We start from the raw sequence: 19782 nt of genomic DNA, 5'->3' as shown, positions 1-19782 counted from the left end.
GAGGTCTCGGACACCCGGACGCGGTTCCCTCGCGGAGTAAGTAGATCCCTTACATTCTAACTCTCCACTATTCGCCTTGCCCTACCTCTTTCACTTTCCTTGTTTGACACCCTCCTCCTCCCTCCTACTCTCCTTTCTCATACTACTTCCCTTCTCTTCTGTTTACCCTCTCCCTCTTACTAATTATCATCCCCCTGCTCATTTAACATGGCACATGCTACTGACCGTGTCTCTTAGTAAGACCATGATACTTGGCTCTAAATGTGGATTCTACCTGATTATGACAGATTTTCAAGTCCAGCCTCTCCAGGCTATCTTTAACCTCTCAGTATTACATTGAATGGGCCTGACTTACGTAACGTCCTGATCTCATTTTACACCTACATGTAATGCCTGTATACTTTGTGTGCTCTTACGATATTTTTGTTCTGTAACATTGTAAACCTAATGAAAAAATTGTCTTGAAAAAAAAAAATGTTTTCCACCGGAGTACCCGTTTAACTACTTAAATCTTAAGTATATATGTACATTTTTGCATGTGTACAGATTGTTGGAAAATGAGAGAGGGATAGAGAGAATGGAGAGTGAGGGAGAATAGAATAATATATACAATCTAGTCCAATAAAATTAGGAACTAGTGATTAGTGAGCATAATTACCTTAGAATTTTCCAAAGGACAAATAGCTAATAGCTATGTCCAAAAAGAAACACTGACACCAAGTTTTCTCCAAGAACTATAAAAGTTTTTTAGACATACAAAACTTATATACAATGAGGGCAGATAACATTCAAATTACATTCTATTCATGCAGAATACATTATTCCTAGGTTTCCCTCTCGGTTGGACAACACATTTAAAAAAAAAAAAAAGATAAACATCCAATTCATCATTCCCTGTTGACAAGCAGAGACAGGCTTCATCAGCAGCTGCGCTCGCTTGCTTCAATGTGGGACACACTGCGCATGCCATTGTTCCTATGCGCTGTGAAGGGGATTCACTGCACTTGCGTTTAGCTCGTGGACTGATTGGCTACATGGGGTCAATGGAAGATGACCACAGTCACAGGGGGAGGGTGACAGGAACAGGGGGAGGATGCATATTCATTAGATGGGCATGGCAGAAGCGTTGACAGGGCGTGTGTCTCGGCAAGCATGCATGACAAGCTGACCACAAAATGGCCGCGGACGCTTGCTGTGCAGTGGTCAAATGTCATAATTCTATTACAGCTATGGAACTTCCACTCTGGCAGAAACAGGCAGAGAACGCATATTTCGCTTTCATATCGGTAACGTGAGTACATGGCAATGTTATATAACTTTTGAATGGCTACTAAGATTTAGTACATTTTGCAGTCCTGGAGTACTCCTTTAATTGAAATTAAAAGTTTCAGACTGATGGATGCCATTGCCTTGAATGAGGTTTATCAGACATCCAGTAATTTACCAGAGTTTTGCAGAGAAAAAAATAGCACTTGCACTATTTTTTCTCCGCTAAACTCTTGTCATTTTGACAGACTTCCAGAAGGAGCTCCATATAACGGAGCCCGACAACAATGGGAACGAACCCTAAGTTCAATAAACAGTTAACTTCTTAAGGACATTGAACATAAATGTATGTCCTGATCTGCTGGGACTTAGCGCACCAGGACAAACAGTGCAGGCCCTGCCAGTAATGACGGACATCAGCTATCCCACTTTTGTCTGCCATTAACCCCTCAGATGCCGTGATCAATACAGATCATTTCATCTGTGGCAATGTGGCACCTTAAATAGATGATTGGATCACCCGCGACATGCCGGGGTGATCCGATCATCCAAGACAGCATACGGAGATCCCCTCTCCTGCCTCCACCACTCTCCCGGGGTCTTCTTCTCTGGTCTAACATCAAGCAGACCAGAGAAGAAGATCAAAAGAAAGGGAAATAGGTTCTAACAAGCACAGGTATAAAGGTTGTGTACCCAATACAACCTCAAAATAAATGGAGAAAAAAGGAGGGGGCTACCCTTCTCAAGCTAGATTCTGTGTGCAAGGAGTGTAAATTTGATGGTGTGAAATGATAATAAGTAATAAATACTGAGAGAAAGATTTGAATATTAATAATTAATTGTATTTATTGTTAAAACGCACACATAGTATGAGTAAATGTGCATCTTTACCATAAATACAATTAGTTATTACTTTTCAAATTTTTCTCTCAGTATTTATCACTGATCATTTCACACCATCACATTTACACTCTGCACACAGAACCTAGCTTGAGAACGGTAACCCCCTCCTTTTTTTCTCCAGAGAAGATGGACGATAATACTCATCAGAGCACTGAACAGTATTATCAATCTAATGACTGCTAGAAATAGTTCCCCTATGGGGACATAAAAAGTGTAAAAAAAAAAAAGTTTTAAAAAGTTTTTAAATACTTTGAAAAAGTCCCTCCCCTAATAAAAATGTAAATCACATTTTCTTTACATTTTACCCCCAAAAAGTATAAAAAATATTAATAATTATATTTGGTATTGCCATGTGCATAAATGTCTGAACTATCAAAATATAATGTACATGAACATAAACAGTTAATGTCGTTAGCATAAAAAAAAAAATAAGAAAGTCCAAAATTGCTGTGTTTTAGTCACATAACATTCAAAAAAAAATAATAAAATACAGATCCCGGCGCAAAAAAATGAGCCATTATACAGGCCCATATAGGGAAAATTAAGAAAGTTATAGGTGGTCAAAATAGGGCAAATTTAAACATACAGATTTTGTGAAAAAAGTTTTTTTTTTTTTTTTTTTAAAGCAGTACAATAATAGAAAAGTATATAGCTATGGGTATCATTTTAACCCCTTAACCTGTTAAGGACCAATGACGTAACATTACGTCATGGGTCCGCCCCGATCTATAACGCAGGGCCCCGCTTCATAGCGGATCGGGCCCAGCCTCTAACAACGGCCGGGACCCGTGGCTAATAGCGCGCGGCATTGATCCCGGTGCCGCATGCTATTAACCCTTTAGAACGCCGCATCTAAAGTGAAAGTGAAAGCTTGCCGGTTAGCTCAGGGAGCTGTTCGGGATAGCCGCGGCAAAATCGCGGCATCCCAAACAGCTTACAAGATAGCTGGAGGGTCCCTACCTGCCTCATCGCTGTCCGATCGCCGAATGACTGCTCAGTGCCTGAGATCCAAGCATGAGCAGTCAAGCGGCTTAATCATCGATCGCTGGTTTCCTATGAACAACCAGTGATCAATGTAAAAGATCAGTATGTGCAGTGTTATAGGTCCCTATGGGAGCTACAACACTGCAAAAAAAAGTGAAAAAAAAGTGAATTAAGATCATTTAACCCCTCCCCTAATAAAACTTAGAATCACCCCCCTTTTCCCATAAAAGAAACAAAAAAACAGTGTAAATAAAAATAAACATATATGGTATCGCCATCTGTGGAAATGTCCGAATTCTAAAATATATTGTTAATTAAACCGCCCGGTCAATGGCGTACGCGCAAAAAAAATTTCAAAGTCCAAAATAGTGCATTTTTGGTCACTTTTTATATCATGAAAAAATGAATAAAGTAAGTCCTATCAATGGAAAAATGGTACCGCTAAAAACTTGAGATCATGGCGCAAAAAATTAGCCCACATACCACCCCATACACAAAAAAATAAAAAAGTTATAGGGGTCAGAAGATGACAATTTTAAACGTATTAATTTTCCTGCATGTAGTTATGATTTTTTCCTGAAGTTCAACAAAATCAAACCTATATAAGTAGGGTATCATTTTAATCGTAGAGATAACGTGTCATTTTTACCGAAAAATTTACTACGTAGAAACGGAAACCCCCAAAAGTTACAAAATGGCGGTTTTTTTTTTCAATTTGGTCTCACAATAATTTTTTTTCCCGTTTCACCATAGATTTTTGGGCAAAAGGACTAATGTCATTACAAAGTAAAATTGGTGGAGCAAAAAATAAGCCATCATATGGATTTTTAGGTGCAAAATTGAAAGAGTTATGATTTTTTAAAGGCAAGGAGGAAATAACGAAAATGCAAAAACAGAAAAACCCCCGGTCCTTAAGGGGTTAAGGACACAGGGTTTTTCAGTTTTTGCCCTTTCGTTTTTCCTCCTTACCTTTTAAAAATCATAACCCTTAAAATTTTTCACCTAAAAATCCATATGATGGCTTATTTTTTGCGTCACCAATTCTACTTTGCAGTGACATTAGTCATTTTACCCAAAAATTCACGGTGAAACGGAAAAAAAATCATTGTGCAACAAAATCGATGAAAAAATGCAATTTTGTAACTTTTGGGGGCTTCTGTTTCTACGCAGTGCATATTTCGGTAAAAATGACACATTATCATTATTCTGTAGGTCCATACGGTTAAAATGATACCCTACTTATATAGGTTTGATTTTGTCGTACTTCTGGAAAAAATCATAACTACATGCAGGAAAATTTATATGTTTAAAAATGTCCTCTTCTGACCCCTATAACTTTTATACTTTTCCACGTACAGGGCAGTATGAGGACTCATTTTTTGTGCTGTGATCTGAAGATTTTATTGGTACCATTTTTGTTTTGATTGGACTTTTTGATCACTTTTTATTCATTTTTTAATGATATAAAAAGTGACCAAAATACGCTTTTTTGGACTTTGGAATTTTTTTGCGCGGACGCCATTGACCGTGCGGTTTAATTAACAATATATTTTTATAGTTCAGACATTTACGCACGCGGCAATACCACATATGTTTTTTTTTATTTTCATTTACAATGTTTTATAGGGGGTGATTCAAACTTTTATTAGGGAAGGGGTTAAATGACCTTTATTAACACTTTTTCTAAACTTTTTTTTGCAGTGTTATAGCTCCCATAGGGACCTATAACACTGCACACACTGATCTCTCATGCTGATCACTGGCGAGTATTAACACACCTGTGATCAGTGTTATCGGCACTTGACTGCTCCTGCCTGGATCTCAGGCACGGAGCAGTCATTCGTCGATCGGACACCGAGGAGGCAAGTAAGGGCCCTCCCGGTGTCCTGTAAGCTGTTCGGGCCAACTTTGATTGCCGCGTCTGAAGGGTTAATACAGGGCATCACCACGATCGGTGATGTCCTGTATTAGCCGCGGGTCTCGGCCGTTGATAGCCGTCCGGACCGACCCGATATGACGCAGGGACACAGCGTGACCCCGCCGCATATCGCGGGAGCCGGCGGAGGATGTAAATATACGTCCTTTGTCGTTAAGGGGTTAATCGTATTGACCCACAGAATAAGGAAAACAAGTCATTTTCCATAAAGTGTACAGCATAAAAAGAATTTCCTCACACAAATAATAGTTTTTTGGGTTTGGTACCTTTTATGGTAAAATGAGTGATGCCATTACAAAGTAAAATTGATCACACAAAAAACAAGCCCAAATCAACTGATGCCAGAAAGTTTAAAAGATTTGTGAAGTTACTTCTATAAAAAAAAAATCGTAATCCTTCCAGTACTTATCAGCTTCTTTATGCTAAACAGTAGACATGTACACAACCAAAAATTTTGTTTTATTTATTTTATTTTTTTCGGATTGAAAATTTTTAGGTTCTGTTAAACATTCGGGATACAGTAATTTGTTTTATTCTGTTTCCGGATGCATTCGTATATTTTTTTCGGTTCTATTCGGGAACTGTTCAGCTTTCGTATGAATTTGTTATTTCGGATCTATTCATTATGCATGTCGTTAGTTTTATTTTAGTTTTCATCCAATTTTGTAATTCGTTTTTATGGTTATTGAAGATGGAGATTCCTTTTTTAATAACATTTCATAGGGTACCATTAAAAAGCTAAAATAAAAAAGATTCAGTAGTGAAGGAAAACATTGTATCTAACGAAATGTATCTTTTTTATAACTAATTTTAAATACATTTTTAAACAGGGATCAATTTATGTGGGCGGGCAGGGCACTAAATATGTAACCGACAATAATAAAAATGTAGTGTGTGTGTGTTTTTCACTTTTTTTCTTTATTTTTTACATTTTTTTTAGGTAGTACTACTACTCCCCGCATGGAACACACTGTTCCATGATGGGAGTAGTAGTACCTGTACTAATTGACAGATCGCTGGGGTTTGTTGCGATCTTCCTGTATAATGTATAGATGCGGCCGACTGCTCTTCCATGGTCCCCTGCACTGCCATATATATACACCTATTCATATTTCCCGCAGAGAGCTGTGATTGGCCAGATGGTTCCAGCCAATCACAACTCTCTGTGGGATATATGAATAGGTGTATATATACATCAGTGAAGGGGACCTTAGAAGAGCGCCGGCCGCATCTATATATTATACAGGAGGATCACAGCGGGTGTCAGGAGTGACATCCGCTGTGATCTTTCCTTAACTGCAGGTTCTACTACTCCCAACATGGAGCACACTCTGCTCCATGTTGGGAGCTGTAGTACCTGCATTAATAGACAGATTGCAACAGGTGTCAGAAGTTACACTCGCTGCGATCTGTCTATTAATGCAGGTACTACAGCCCCCAGCATGGAGAAGAGTGTGCTAAATGTTGGGAGTAGTAGTACCTGCAGGTAAGAACAGATCCCAGCAGGTATGACTACTGACACCCAATGTGATTGTCCAGTCTATTGCAGAGATGGAACGGCTTTCTCCTGCGCTCGCATCTCCGCACTATACTCCGGCCGGCCACTCACTTGTTCAAATTTCCCTCTGAGAGCTGTGATTGGCTTCAATCATTCGGCCAATTCCCACTCTGGGCGGAAAATATGAATGAATGATGTTCTATTCACATCACTGGCCGTAGTACAGAGAAGAGATGCGAGGGCTGAATAGAGCCGCTCCACATCTCTACTATATTAGATATGTCTATTAGTACAGGTACTACTACTCCCAGCTTGGAACAATCTGTTCCATGCTGGGAGTAGTAGTACTACCTTAAAAATGTAAAAAATAGAGAAAAAAAGTGAAACACACACACTTTATTAAATGGTCCCTTGCTTCTAAATAAAAATTAATTTTGTTTGAACAAAAATAAAATTCATTTTTCACAATTTCGTAGGCATGTACAATTAGTTTTGTTACGAATTCGGATTCATTCGGATGTAAATATTTTGTACATTCGGATCAATCCGAATGTACGAAATATGAACAGTTCGGACAAAAACGAATTACGTCCGAAAATAATTGCACAAGCCTACTACACAGGAAGTTGTATTTCTTTCTGGAGTTCTTTTCAGTCTGACCACAGTGCTCTCTGCTGACACCTCTGTCCGTATCAGGAACTGCCCAAAGCAGGATAGGTTTTCTATTGGGATTGAAAAGAAATTCAGAAAGAAAAGAACTTCCTGTAGAGCATACAGCAGCTTATAAGTACTGGAAGGATAAAGATTTTTAAGTAGAAGTAATTTACAAATTTGTTTAACTTTCTGGCACCAGTTGATTTAAAAATGTTTTTTTTCCTCCAAAGTACCCCTTTAAGGGGTGAAACAAAGAATATAAATAAATGAAATAATATCATGCCCTATTCTGCACTTATCTTGTAATTTCCACTAAGAAGTTTCTTGCTGACAGGATAACATGCATAGACTCAAGTTATTTTTAAGCTCATAAAGTTGCTCTGCTGAAGTATGTACAATTTGGTTGTGAATTTTAAGTGTGTTACAAAGGAGTGTGCTCTGATCAGAAGATGATCCTCTTGTTGTTGGCTCTTTCAGCAGTAAAAGTAGATAATGCACTGTAGAGACATTCAGTGCTAAATTCCTCCTAATTCATCCAAACACTGCTTCATCTAATAACTACGTTTCAGAAGTGATTGGCGTGCTTGTCGAAAAATTACTTCAAATTATCTTCTATCTTGTAAAAATTTCACAGAAAAAATGAACATATTTGCAGTCTGCATGGCTTATCAGTATCACAGTACTTGCATATTATTGGGCTTGTTTTCCTTTAATATCCCGGTTACTTGTTGCATAACATTTGTACTATGCTCTTCTGTACTGCGCAGATATTTCAGATTCGGCATCTGCCTTATTTATTCATTGTTCGATCTGAATAAAATCAAGGAACTGAAAATTGTAATTTCATGAGAAAATCTGTGGTATTATAATGTGATGACAGTAGTGGATTAGTACTTTATTTCATTTATGCACATTTACTCCAGGTTTTGTGGTGTCAGTGCACAGTGCAAGGGCAAACAGATGCTTGGCCCTTACTGGACAAAGAAGTTCCCATATAGGGGGTACAAAGAGTGTAAATGCAACTGGGCCTAGGAGCCTCAGTGCCTCATAAAGTCTCTCTTTCCTATAGGAGTGGACCAGTTATGCCACAGGGAAGGGCCTGCTGCTGTTTTCTGTATTACCAGTTTACATGAGTAGTTTCTCCGACACAGGGCACTAGGAAACTGCACCTGCAAACTTCTGCTCTGTGTATTTCTCTTTTATTATACCTTTTCTGTCATTAGATTTTTGCTGTATCTCAAACCCAGGATCTATTTGCTGGATTGGAAACATAAGTACTAATGGTAAGTCACAGACTGCACTGTTGCCTTTCAGTGAATTATCTAAATGCCTCAGTAGTATTCTTCTCAGGCATACCATGGTGGTATATACAGTTATTGCTATATATTATATATAACTAGAAATCCTCTAAAGCTGCACATTTTTATGCAGAAATGGCGATGTTTGTTCATATATTGCCATTTCTGCATAAAAGTGTATGGCCTCAAATGGAGGGGTGTTTCGAGGGCACATCTTTCTCACATGTGACTTAGGGCCAACTTGCAACACCTAAAATTTTAGTAATCTACACCACCTTAACAGGTGGTGAATACTTGTGTGCCTGGAAGAATGGCAGCATTGGAGCCGAATAATTTATTTATAAAAATTAATTTTAATAAAAATGAGTCCGTCAGCTATAAAGGATGCATAGAGCTGACCACACTGCTGGATAGCTGTTAGGCTTAAAAAAAATTGTACCTTTCCTACATCTTATAAAATATCATTTTTCTACGTAATTCATATGTCAAAGTGGCGGTGCCAAGCTACTGCAATGCCACAGCTTAGCACTCCTCACTTCCCCTCCTCTCCTAGTCCTCCTAATTGCTGATTAAAGTATAGGGAATGGCTTAAAATCAGGAAAGGCAGGAAAAGGAGACACTTCAGTAGCTTGCCACCACCTCTTTGACGCCAGAAACATGTAAAAAAAATAGCAAAGGTACCATTCCATTTTATTAGCCTAACAGCTATACAGCATAGAAGGAATATGTGAATATTCACATATGCGAATATACGAATGTTCACATATGCGAATATGCGTATATATATTCGCAAATATAGGACAAATATTCATCTATATATTCGTCTATATATCGCAAATTCGAATATGGCCAATGCCGCTCATCACTAGTCATTTTCAGCTGACAGATTCCCTTTAAGGGTCCATATTATATTACATATGCAGGATTACTTATTCACTACTATGTATAAAAGTGTGCAAAATTTGACTAAAAAAGTAGCAAGTTCCAACATTTAATAGAATCATGTGGTCACTGTATCTCATCTTAGTAGTGAGCTGGATTGTTTTTATTTTAATAAAATGAGATTGTGTTAGAAAACTCTATAGCATCACCAAGCAAAAACATTTATGTCAGACTAATGGCCTATATACATGGCACTTTTTTTCCCCATATTCCATCTATATATTTCTTGCTAGATATACTATATATTCCTTTAAAAACGGTTTTACTACCTTTCTCTCTTGGGAATCTGTTTCCACTTTTTGCAAGAAAAAATAAATAAAATCCAGACAGAACACGGGCCAAATATATGCATGTGTGAACGAGGCCCAAACATAATAGTTAACCACATTATCATCATGCTCAGTCACAGGTGCTGTCATCTTATGTCACCGCTTTTGTAAATCTCGCCACATTACTATGCATTTTTGCCTGACTACACCTGCAGCGAGCTTTCCATGATGAAGTAATAATAGCTATGCATCAATCTTTGTGGTAGTGCGGGAAAAAAAATACTTTTTTTTTTTGTTTTTTTTACAGTTCCACAATATAAATACACTTTCAACAGATGTTATAGACATGAAATCCGGGATTATAAGAAGCAAACAAAATCACTTGTTCATGCATGAGCTTGAATGTATTACGCTAAAGCATTCAATTATTCACAGCAGAGCACAGAGGGTTAACCTTGCCGTATGTCAGCGGGGTCTCCAAGGGTAAATATATATGATTTATATTAAATATAAATATATAATATGTATCACTCACCCTAATAAGCAGACTCAATGTAATTATTTGTGTATTTCCGGTAACCAATTTATCATCACTAGTCAGCAAGTAATTAAAAAGACTGATCATTATAAACACATCATTTTCTAAGGCTTTTAACATCCCCTTCTGTTTAGCAAATTGGTATGTTTTGTTGTTAAAAATATAAGCCATGGGCCCAGTTCTGTCATGGCAGTGAGCAGGCAGTTGGATGCGGTAATGAGTGCCTGAAGCCTTCACCAAGGATGATAAGCCTGCATGAATTTTATGAGTCTCAGTATCAAGGTTGCCCTCGCCCAAGGGATTAAAGAATAAGGGGGAGTGGAAGGAGGAGAGAAAGAGAAGGCAGATGTATGAATAACTGGCATTGTAAATCTTCACTGTGCAACCTACAGCTAGAAACAGTCTGTGATGGGTTCATGACTTGAGAAGAAAGCTACACAGCAGAATATGAATGGATTTTCTTCAGCTGCTTAATACACTTCTTACAGCAGCTTATGGACATGTATGTTGATGGAGGGCAAGGGAGTACATGGCATGGATGCAGATTTGAATATATATATATATATATATATATATATATATATATATATATTTATATATATATATATATATATATATAGTTTATATGTTAAAAATCAGTTTGGGCTTTGACCGTAAATGAACACATTCTGCATTCAGTAAGCAAATGCGATTCTCAACAATTTAGCTCAAGGTCATAATGAAAATTGCAAGGCCAAGGTTACAAGGGTGGCTTCTGGTGGAAAAACAGATCATGATAAATAGGCTTCTATTCTGCAAAATCTGGTGGCTAATGAAAATAAGATGCATTTGAAGTGTCTTTGTAGACACCTTATTTTTCCTATTTTCCTCCCAGCAAAGCCAAGCTGATGTATGATAGCAAACGCTGGCACTAATTGTGCAATTATAAGACGGAAATGATGCAGGTTTAGCAATCTAGTGATAGACTGGAGCCCAGTAACAATGTTTAATAATAGATAAATAAAACTCAGAGGGGAGAAAGGTTACCTTTCCAGCTTTTGACTCATTAAGGAGCTTGAAACATATTTTAAAAGAGCGATATTTAATTATGGGCCGGACTAATAATGCAGAGCATGGCCTCTTTGGGGAAAACAGACCTTGTGCTACTAGTATCAATTATAATCATTATCTCTAGAATAGCCAAACCCACATATTTGTGACATTAGCAGTCATGTGTGCAGAGGAACAAGACTTGTGGCTGATGTATCACATATTCAATCATTAACCATTTATAAGGGGTATAAAAAATGCACTGATTAGACAATTTAGAGCTTTTTCATATTTATTGTGCCCAGTAAGATAGAATGTATATGTTTTTTTTTTTCCTGTAAATAGTCATTACCATATAGCTGTGCCGCTCATACAATTCAGCTTTGTTCAGCTTTGTTTATTCTTATACAGTAATTAATATAAATGTTTACACTTCCTTTAAGAAAGGATGTTGGACAATTAAAAAGGGTCACTCTTGCCCATGGGCTGCATTTGGTTTGGAGCTTAGCACCAGTCACTTGAATGTAACCTAGCTGAAACACCAGGAATAACAGATGCAACACCCAGACCATTTTTATTCTGGTAAAAAGTTCAAACCATAATGTGTGACCAAGGACAACCAAATTTTGCATATTCAACATTATATATTGATTATATTGATTTAAAAATAACTGAATTTTTGGCTTGTAAAATACGTATTTAATGGGCTGCAAAGCTTAAAAATGTATTTCAAATATAATTTTTTTTGTACTGAGGAGCTTAGTCTACCAACTGTAGTCTAAGGGGGAGATTTATCAAAACCTGTGCAGAGGAAAAGTTGACCAGTTGCTCAAAGCAACCAATCAGATTGCTTCTTTCATTCTTAACAATGCCTCTGAAAAATAAAAGAAAATCTGGTTGGTTGCTATGGGCAACTGGGCAACTTTGCTTTGCACAGGTTTTGATAAATCTCTTCCAATCTTCTTATTTGACCAACAGCAATTTAAAGTAAATGGCCACCTAAAAGTGATATTCTAATTCCTAAAAACGGATCACCTATTTATAGGATATTGTCTGATCAAGAGGGGTCTGAACCCTGGGACCATAATCTCCAAAAACAGGCCCTGGCTCTGCCGCTACATGAAACAGTTTGTCGGTACGTGCCCCCTGCATTGTCGATGGGAGCACCAGAGATACTTGAGCGCTGTACAAGTGCTGGGATACTCTTTTATGAGACCCTTTAGATGGTCAGCTGGTTCCAACAAAATCAGTGAGTTTGTCTGACAATAACACGTGCAGAAGCCAAATAATGTGACCACTAGGGAAGAGCGAATCAAATCTGACGAATCCGAATTCGTTACGAATTTCAGGAAAAATTTGATTTGTGATGAATGGGAATATCGCCGCGATTCGATCATGCAAAACACTTCATTAAACTCCATTTAGTGCAGTCCAGGCTCCAGGAATCTAAAATGGCGGATAAGCATGTGAGGACATGGGGAAAGGAATCCTGGGAAGAAGGGAACAAGGGTTAGCGGGATGACCCTGAATCACTTGCAGAATGCAGCCTATGAGCAGCTAGCCATCTCTGTGATGTCAAAGCCCTATATAATCGGCAGCACATTGTCCTCCCCTCATAAGTGCATTACACATATGTACATATAAGTGGTGTACCATTTTGTTCCTGTTTAAAGTCATATCAGCTAGCGGTCATGTCCCGGTCATCCACTTTATCAAAAGTGACATCTGACAACAGTCGGTGGTTTCCTCAGACACAACCCTCAGTTAGTATGGCCTGGGAGAAGTCCCTGTCCTCCCATTGTCTCTGTCCTATGCTGTTCCCTCCCCCACACAAGTATCTTATGCTGTGAGTTCAGCTCCACTATTTAGTGAGGACTATATACTAGAGGACAGTCAGCAGCTACTGCCCAGCCAAAAAGTGGAGGAGACATCCACCGCTTCCTCCACTAGGCGGGCTAGTAGTGATGAGGAAAAGGGTGTGGGAGGTGGTGTTGCTAGCATTCAGGCTCCCGAAGCAGACACTGTTGAGGAACCTGAGGAGGGCATCAGTGACATGCAGTCACAACTCGATAATGATGAAGCCGATCACACTTGGGAGCTGGGTGCAGAAGGGGCTTCATCATCATCAGGAAAAGAGAGTTGCAGGTTGCCCGTGAGGCAGCTGCTGAGCCAGCAAGTTGGTAGCATGGTTGGCAGTCAGCATGGTGGCAGAAGGGAAAAGTCTAGAGTGAAACATTCCTGGGGAAGACCATTTGATTCGCGGCAGCCTACCTTCCCGGGAGGTAGGGGAGCAGGGGTTCCTGGAGTCGGCAGCAGTAGCAGTCAATCAGTGCAGACTGTTGGTGGGAAAATCAGCTACTCGGCGGTGTGGCAGTTTTTCATCAAGCATCCAGAGGATGTTAACCTGGCCACCTGGAAGATATGTTACAGAAGGTGAAGCGTGGCCAGGGTCCCAATGTTCGCACCAAGGCCCTGCGTCAACATATGCAGTGTCACCATAAAGTGACATGGGAGAACCGTGGCTCCAATGTGGTGATCCAGCCTGCTGCTGCTGGTGTGTCATACCCATCTTCTGTCGCTATAGATGCTCCTGCTCCTCCTACTTCGAGTAAGTCAACCTGCAAGCAATCCATCGGCAAAGCCATGTCCAAGAAATACTCCATGCTGTGTCGTTCAGCTATCATATGGTCTGCGCATGCTGCCACCAACTCCAGGCTGTGTCATTCAGCCACTATATGGTCTGCTTTTGCTGCCACCACCTTCACGCTGTGTCATTCAGCCACTATATGGTCTCCTTATGCTGCCGCCAACTCCAGGCTGTGTCATTCAGCCATCATATGGTCTGCTCTTGCTGCCGCCAACTCCATGCTGTGTCATTCAGCCACTTTATAGTCTCCTCATGCTGCCGCCAACTCCAGGCTGTCATTCAGCCACTATGTGGTCTCCTCATGCTTCCGCCAATTCCAGAATGTGTCATTCAGCCACTATATGGTCTCCTCATGCTGCCGCCAACTCCAGGCTGTGTCATTCAGCCACTATATGGTCTCCTCATGCTCCAGGCTGTTGCATTCAGCCACTATTTGGTCTCCTTATGCTGCCGCCAACTCCAGGCTTTGTCATTCAGCCATTATATGGTCTGCTTTTGCTGCCGCCAACTCCATGCTGTGTCATTCAGCCGCTATATGGTCTCCTCATGCTGCCGCCAACTCCATGCAGTTGCATTCAGCCACTATATGTTCTCCTTATGTTGCTGCCAACTCCAGGCTGTGTCATTCAGCCATTATATGGTCTGCTCATGCTGCCACCAACTCCAGGCTGTGTCATTCAGCCATCATATGGTCTGCTCTTGCTGCCGCCAACTCCAGGCTGTGTCATTCAGCCACTATATGGTCTGCTTTTGCTGACGCCAACTCCATGCTGTGTCATTCAGCCACTGTATGGTCTCCTCATGCTGCCCCCAACTCCAGGCTGTGTCATTCAGCCATTATTTGGTCCCCCCATGCTGTCGCCAACTCCAGGCTGTCATTCAGCCACTATATGGTCTCCTCATACTGCTGCCAATTCCAGACTGTGTTATTCAGCCACTATAGGGTCTCCTCATGCTGCCCCCAACTCCAGGTTGTGTCATTCAGCAACTATATGGTCTGCTCTTGCTGCCACCACCGATGCTGTGTCATTCAGCCACTATATGGTCTCCTTATGCTGCCGCCAACTCCAGGCTGTGTCATTCAGCCATTATATGGTCTGCTCTTGCTGATGCCAACTCCAGGCTATGTCATTCAGCCACTATGTGGTCTGCTCTTGCTGCCGCCAACTCCAGGCTGTGTCATTCAGCCACTATTTGGTCCCCCCCATGCTGACACCAACTCCAGGCTGTCATTCAGCCACTATGTGGTCTCCTCATGCTTCCCCCAATTCCAGACTGTGTCATTCAGCCACTATATGGTCTCCTCATGCTGCCGCCAACTCCAGGCTGTTGCATTCAGCCACTATATGGTCTCCTTATGCTGCCGCCAACTCCAGGCTGTGTCATTCAGCCACTATATGGTCTCCTTATGATCCAGGCTGTTGCATTCAGCCACTATATGGTCTCCTTATGCTGCCGCCAACTCCAGGCTGTGTCATTCAGCCATTATATGGTCTGCTCTTGCTGCCGCCAACTCCAGGCTGTGTCATTCAGCCACTATATGGTCTGCTTTTGCTGCCGCCAACTCCATGCTGTGTCATTCAGCCACTATATGGTCTCCTCATGCTGCGGCCAACTCCAGGCTTTGTCATTCAGCCACTATTTGGTCCCCCCATGCTGACACCAACTCCAGGCTGTCATTCAGCCACTATGTGGTCTCCTCATGCTTCCGCCAATTCCAGACCGTGTCATTCAGCCACTATATGGTCTCCTCATGCTGCCGCCAACTCCAGGCTGTTGCATTCAGCCACTATTTGGTCTCCTTATGCTGCCGCCAACTCCAGGCTGTGTCATTCAGCCATTATATGGTCTGCTCTTGCTGCCGCCAACTCCAGGCTATGTCATTCAGCCACTATATGGTTTCCTCATGCTGCCGCCAACTCCATGCAGTTTCATTCAGCCACTATATGTTCTCCTTATGCTGCTGCCAACTCCAGGCTGTGTCATTATATGGTCTGCTCATGCTGCCGCCAACTCCAGGCTTTGTCATTCAGCCATCATATGGTCTGCTCTTGCTGCCGCCAACTCCAGGCTGTGTCATTCAGCCACTATATGGTCTGCTTTTGCTGCTGCCAACTCCATGCTGTGTCATTCAGCCACTATATGGTCTCCTCATGCTGCCACCAACTCCAAGCTGTGTCATTCAGCCACTATTTGGTCCCCCCATGCTGTCGCCAACTCCATGCTGTGTCATTCAGCCACTATATGTTCTCCTAATGCTGCCGCCAATTCCAGACTGTGTTATTCAGCCACTATCGGGTCTCCTCATGCTGCCGCCAACTCCAGGTTGTGTCATTCAGCCACTTTATGGTCTGCTCTTGCTGCCACCACCAATGCTGTGTCATTCAGCCACTATATGGTTTCCTAATGCCGCTGCCAACTCCATACTGTGTCATTCAGCCACTATATGGTCTCCTCATGCTGCCGCCAACTCCAGGCTGTTGCATTCAGCCACTATATGGTCTACTTATGCTGCCGCCAACTCCAGGCAGTGTCATTCAGCCACTATATGGTCTCCTCATGCTGCTGCCAACTCCATGCTGTGTCATTTAGCCACTATATGGTCTCCTCATGCTGCCGCCAACTCCAGGCTGTTGCATTCAGCCACTATATGGTCTCCTTATGCTGCCGCCAACTCCAGGCTGTGTCATTAAGCCATTATATGGTTTGCTCTTGCTGCCGCCAACTCCAGGCAGTGTCATTCAGCCACTATATGGTCTGCTTTTGCTGACGCCAACTCCATGCTGTTTCATTCAGCCACTATTTGGTCCCCCCATGCTGACACCAACTCCAGGCTGTCATTCAGCCACTATGTGGTCTCCTCATGCTTCCGTCAATTCCAGACTGTGTCATTCAGCCACTATATGGTCTCCTCATGCTGCCACCAACTCCAGGCTGTTGCATTCAGCCACTATATGGTCTCCTTATGCTGCCGCCAACTCCAGGCTGTGTCATTCAGCCATTATATGGTCTGCTCTTGCTGCCGCCAACTCCAGGCTGTGTCATTCAGCCACTATATGGTCTCCTCGTGCTGCCGCCAGCTCCAGGCTGTTGCATTCAGCCGCCATATGGTCTCCTTATGCTGCCGCCAACTCCAGGCTGTGTCATTCAGCCACTATATGGTCTCCTCATGCTGCCGCCAACTCCAGGCTGTTGCATTCAGCCACTATATGGTCTCCTTATGCTGCCGCCAACTCCAGGCTGTGTCATTCAGCCATTATATGGTCTGCTCTTGCTGCCGCCAACTCCAGGCTGTGTCATTCAGCCACTATATGGTCTGCTTTTGCTGACGCCAACTCCATGCTGTGTCATTCAGCCACTATTTGGTCCCCCCATGCTGACACCAACTCCAGGCTGTCATTCAGCCACTATGTGGTCTCCTCATGCTTCCGTCAATTACAGACTGTGTCATTCAGCCACTATATGGTCTCCTCATGCTGCCGCCAACTCCAGGCTGTTGCATTCAGCCACTATATGGTCTCCTTATGCTGCCGCCAACTCCAGGCTGTGTCATTCAGCCACTATATGGTCTCCTCGTGCTCCAGGCTGTTGCATATAGCCACTATATGGTCTCCTTATGCTGCCGCCAACTCCAGGCTGTGTCATTCAACCATTATATGGTCTGCTCTTGCTGCCGCCAACTCCAGGCTATGTCATTCAGCCACTATGTGGTCTGCTTTTGCTGCAGCCAACTCCATTCTGTGTCATTCAGGCACTATATGGTCTCCTCATGCTGCCACCAACTCCATGCAGTTGCATTCAGCCACTATATTTTCTCCTCATGCTGCTGCCAATTCCAGACTGTGTTATTCAGCCACTATCGGGTCTCCTCATGCTGCCGCCAACTCTAGGTTGTGTCATTCAGCCACTTTATGGTCTGCTCTTGCTGCCACCACCAATGCTGTGTTATTCAGCCACTATATGGTCTCCTTATGCTGCCGCCAACTCCAAGCTGTGTCATTCAGCCATTATATGGTCTGCTCTTGCTGCCGCCAACTCCAGGCTATGTCATTCAGCCACTATATGGTCTACTTTTGCTGCCGCCAACTCCATGCTGTGTCATTCAGCCACTATATGGTCTCCTCATGCTGCCGCCAACTCCAGGCTGTGTCATTCAGCCACTATTTAGTCCCTCCATGCTGACACCAACTCCAGGCTGTCATTCAGCCACTATGTGGTCTCCTCATGCTTCCGCCAACTCCAGGCTGTTGCAATCAGCCACTATATGGTCTCCTTATGCTGCCGTTAATTCCAGGCTGTGTCATTCAGCCACTATATGGTCTCCTCATGCTCCAGGCTGTTGCATTCAGCCACTATATGGTCTCCTTATGCTGCCGCCAACTCCAGGCTGTGTCATTTAGCCATTATATGGTCTGCTCTTGCTGCCGCCAACTCCAGGCTGTGTCATTCAGCCACTATATGGTCTCCTCATTCTGCCGCCAACTCCATGCAGTTTCATTCAGCCACTATATATTCTCCTTATGCTGCTGCCAACTCCAGGCTGTGTCATTCAGCCATCATATGGTCTGCTCTTGCTGCTGTCAACTCCAGGCTGTGTCATTCAGCCACTATATGGTCTCCTTTTGCTGCCGCCAACTCCATGCTGTGTCATTCAGCCACTATATGGTCTCCTCATGCTGCCGCCAACTCCAGGCTGTGTCATTCAGCCACTGCTTGGTCCCCCCATGATGTCGCCAACTCCAGGCTGTAATTCAGCCACTATATGGTCTTCTCATGCTGCCGCCAATTCCAGACTGTATTATTCAGCCACTATAGGGTCTCCTCATGCTGCCGCCAACTCTAGGTTGTGTCATTCAGCCACTATATGGTCTGCTCTTGCTGCCACCACCGATGCTGTGTCATTCAGCCATTCTATGGTCTCCTCATACTGATGCCACCTCCAGGCTCTGTCATTCAACCACTATATGGTCTCCTCATACTAATGCCACCTCCAGGCTCTGTCATTGTGCTGTTCTGTGACAGTGATTATAATATTGACACCTCCAATCTGCATGTCATACTGAATAACAATATTATGTCACTAACCCAGCACACACCCTATGCGTGTTAAAGCAAGGCAAAGTGTTCTACACCCATATTGAGGCTCTCTGTAGGCCAGAAATAGCAGTTTTTAATACACTTTTTTGTCACAAATAAATTCGGACCGAACCAAATTTTTGGGGAAAATGTGGCGAATCTGCCAAATCGAATTTTTAAAAATATTCTCTCATCTCTAGTGACCACTGTAACCATTGATTCTGCATGATCTATTCAATAACCACCAAATCAGGAGTGGGTCCAAAACACATAAAAAGGTGCAAATCTTTCATTATAGTGTTTGTTTTCCATTTCTGGTTTGGGTGAAAAATACTGACCAAAATATGGTCCAAAATACTAAGCGTGACAATGATAGCGATCATTGGTGACAGTGGTGACATTATATAACTTAAAAGTCTTTTAAAATTCTTTTTTTTTACACCTTTTACTAGTTTTAACATTGTAGTTACTCCAATATCTGACATATGTTGTTCTTAAGGAAATATTGAGAATGCGATTGCATACAGTATTTTGAGAATTTTTAGACTTTTTTAGTAGTTTCAAATACTGTATTTATCGGCGTACAACACGCACCCTAATTTTCACAGGAAAATTTGAGGGAAAAATATATAAATGTAAAATAAATGACATAATGCCTCGTCATCCCCCCAACTTTGATTCTTCCTGCTCCTCAGTTTGGTGTCCCCCCGTGCCACATAATTCCTCCCCTCTTATCAGCCCC

Source organism: Hyla sarda, chromosome 2 (genome assembly GCF_029499605.1).
Source record: "Hyla sarda isolate aHylSar1 chromosome 2, aHylSar1.hap1, whole genome shotgun sequence".
NCBI classification, from domain to species: Eukaryota; Metazoa; Chordata; class Amphibia; order Anura; family Hylidae; genus Hyla; species Hyla sarda.
The sequence above is the reverse complement of the archived record's forward strand: the minus strand, read 5'-3'. Positions refer to the sequence as shown.